Source organism: Pygocentrus nattereri, chromosome 4 (assembly GCF_015220715.1).
Source record: "Pygocentrus nattereri isolate fPygNat1 chromosome 4, fPygNat1.pri, whole genome shotgun sequence".
In the NCBI taxonomy this organism is placed as follows: domain Eukaryota; kingdom Metazoa; phylum Chordata; class Actinopteri; order Characiformes; family Serrasalmidae; genus Pygocentrus; species Pygocentrus nattereri.
In genome coordinates, this window is record NC_051214.1 from 26,068,359 (window position 1) to 26,072,428 (window position 4,070).

The following is a 4,070-nucleotide window of genomic DNA, read 5'->3' on the forward strand; positions in this document are numbered from 1 at the left end:
ATCCCTGTACGAAAGGGACAAGTCTGACGGTCAGTGTTGGATGCTCATGATTTTCAGGCCCTCAGGCAGTACTGCATTGAAAACAAGCATGATTCTGTACTAGAAATCGTTGCATGACCTCAGGAACACTTCCAGAAATCACTGTATGTGAACAGTTCACAGTGCAGTCTACAAATGCAAGTTGAAGCTGCATCATGAAAAGAAGAAGCCCTATGTCAACACGATCCAGAATCTCTGCCATCTTCTCTGGGCCTAAGCTCATTTAAAATGGACTGAGGCAAAATGGTAAACTGTTCTGTGATCAGATTAATCAAAATTTGAAATTCTTTTTGGAAACAAAGACACCCTGTCCTGCGGACTCAAGAGGAGAGAGATCATCCAGCTTGTTATCAGTGCACAGTTCAAAAGCCTGCATATCTGATGATTTGGGGTTGCATTAATGACTATGATGAGGGCAGCTGATCCATCTGGAAAGGCACTATCAAGAGGTTTCAGAATAACATATGTTTCCATCCAGACAACGTCTCTTTCAGGAAAGGCTAGGTATTTTTCAGCAAGACAATGCTAAACCACATACTGCATCCATCCAACAGCATGGCTTCCTGGAAGAAGAGGGCTGAACTGGTCGCCTGCCGTCAAGACCTTTCACCAACAGAAAACTTTTGGCGAATCATGAAACGAAAAATCCGTCAAAGAACTGTTGAGCAGCTATACACCTACATCAAGTCACACTTTCAACATCTGATATGTGTTCTATGTTCTTTTGTGAATAAAAATATGAGTCTATGAGATTTGCATGCTGATTTCATTTACATGCATTTATATTCTACACAAAGTCACAACCGTTTTGGAATTGGGATTGTATTTGTAGCCCATAATGTTGTCAAAACTATTGTAATGCAATATCATGATCTTCAGTGAACATTTCGTAACCAGTTTGTGTCTTATTTTATTCTGAGAGGAAGCTTTTGTAGCCATCAAATGCTTCAGATTTCTGAACAATTCAGATCATAGAGCAGCTTATTTCACATCAAAAACCACTCTGTATGACTTTGTTTACTTCGTAATGAGTCAATTATGTTGAATAGATGGAGTTCCCCTTTGAGTGTGTGTGTGGTAAATGTGGGGGTGATCATAGATACACGCAAATATATCTATGCAGTTGTGGCAAACCTTCACAGCTTTACCTCAGTTACACAAAGTTTGACTAAGTCTTCTTTAGCAACATAATGTCTGTATTTGCGTCCTATATTTAATACAAAAATAATGAATGACCAGGCCAAGCTGTCATGGAAGTCAGGACGAGACAGTGCAGAGCTCAGGAGGAACCAAGGACAAGCATGATTGGAAGTAAAATGAACCAGCGGCCTACTAGCATCTGACCATGTAATTGACTAAGGCCTTGTTTTCCTGAAAAAGCCTTTAAAACAGAGGCCTGAAGCTGATATACAACATGTGAACACTATTCATCCATTCTGCTGGAAATAAACACTAGACTTAATATGTATATATATATATATATATATATATATATATATATATATATATTCATACATACATGAATAGACTTTATTTACTTTTTTAAAAGTACTGTATCAAGTTACTAAAAACTTCTTACTGTTAATAAACATGGCTTGGAAAAATGGAAAATATTATTTATGATTTTTATGACATCACTGTTGAACTCAATAAAACAAATGTGTTATAGCAAATGTATGCCAGTTGAGGGGATTATTGTTTATGAAATGTCTCTTGCTACACATTGATTATATATAGAGTGGTATTCAAAATTTCAAACACCCAGAGTCAAATGATGTGTTTATTTGATTTTCTATGTGAAAATAGGCTAATACATCCACTATAGGGAACAAACTTGAATATGGCATTGTTTTTTGCACCTATTTGTGTACAAGCTCTATTTATTTGTTGACTTTAAATAAATGGAAAAAAAATTACAAAATGTGCCACATCATTTAAACTGAGAAAATCAACAATAGTACCCACTTATAGTTTCAATATTCAGTGCAATGTTCAGCTTCAATATATTTTAGTGGTAAATTCAAGATTTTGTGAAAATTTAAGTGTCTGTTGGGCAATAGACGTCATTCTGTAGTCAGAGCCCTGTGATAAATAAAAATGTCCGAACCCTACACATTTTGTACCATGTACCTTTTTCTCCAAAATGTCACTAGACCTCTGAATTATGAGGCTCTTTCATAGTGGAAATATGAATAATGCCACATGCATGCTGCACATAAGGTAGTGCATTTAAACAACATTACTAAATATCAACACCAGCTACTCAAACTATAGCCTACTAACTGAATTATCACATTTCACAAAGCTTGATGTCTAAGGTGGGGGTTTGGTGAGGTTGCCTTATGATGTCTTATGATATTTGTACCGACCTCATATTTCAGATGATCCAGCAACATAAAGTGAAAAATGTATATACATTTGTACACCTTGTCCTTGGAATGTTTTTATTTACAACAGGATGTGTAGCTCCTAATATGAGTGAAACATTGGCTACAGAATAACAACCTCAGAGGTCTGTTACTTTGTTATGGCAGTTCTTTTCCCCCCACACTGATAGCTAAGAAAGATAAATGAATACAGCCTTATGCAGAATACAGTTATATGTTGTTAGCAGCTATTATGTTTATGTAAAATAAACAAAAGATGGAATTTGTTAGGGTTAGGTTAGGGTTAGAAATTCCAATGCCATGCCAGCCTTCTGTGTGTCCTGATAGCAACTTATCAGCCTTAAATGAGAATAGGGGAGTCCAATATAGATAGATAGATTCAACTTTATTGTCATTGCTCAGTACAAGCACAAGGCAGCAAAATGCAATTAGCATCTATCAGAAGTGCAAACAGTAGCAAATGTGCAATATCAGGCATAAATATGACATGCGCATGAAATAAAGAACTATATCGCTGTGGTCAGAAGAAAACGTTGTATCGCCAAAATAATAACTTTACAGGAGAAGGAAAAAATGACTTTATTGTTAATGTAAGTCAATGGAACCAGATTTATTTCCAAGTCATTTTTCGCCATTTCTCGTGGTCCATTCATCATGAAATTCACACACAATGTAAAGGACTACAGGTATTTTCAAATTATGTCAAAAACTGAAAAATGACAAAAATGGAGGTATGAGGTTTTCTTCCGACAGCAGCGATATGAACAGTGTATATACAATTACAAATAAATCCAGGAATGATATATATACACACAACCCTATAAATACAATATATGCTGTATGTTATGTACTGTTCTTATCCACTAAGGGTCGGTGTGAAGATTTTCATTCCAATAAAGCAGGAGCAAATGTTTAGGTATATTTCTGTCCCCCCAAGGCCCAATTCTGTACTTTAAATGGATTGTAAAGGTGCACAACATTCACTTTCTTGGGGAGCAGTATAGATGTGTACATTTTTATAAGCTAACTTTTAAAAAATAAATGAAAAATATCATTTAAAAAGTTTCAAATGATGTCAAATCAACAGGTGCGCACATTTAAAGTCTTCAGAGAGTTGGATTGTTTACAGGCAGAGGCCAATAGACAAAGCTGAATCGTGTGTGCTCCTGTGTGCTCGGAATAAAAAACCAAAGCAGGTTAGACGTAGACACTGGTTTATTACCCTGTAGTGACTTTAACTGCATTTCTAAAACCTCATTACAAGGTTTTTATTACCAGGGCCAAAACAATCCTACGGCTGCCTGCAGTTATAAAACCATGGGCTTACTTTCATTTGGCTCTAGTAAAAGCTTTTTATGCAAGGATCATAGTCCTATCAGTCCACATTATCGGGACTTAATAGGGATTTAATCATCAACTCAACCGACTTTCATCGCGCTGTTAACACCTTGCATATGTGATGCGCGTCAGGAGTCAAATGTGTACAGTACAATACAAAACAAACAAATAAACAGATCAAATTAAAAAGAAAAGAAAAGAAGTGCCAAAGCCCCGCCCATTTAATCGACGCTCTGCCTCACTGACACATGACTGACTCGGGTAAAAACAGCGCTGGCCCTTTAAGACCCAGCACGACTGCATCAG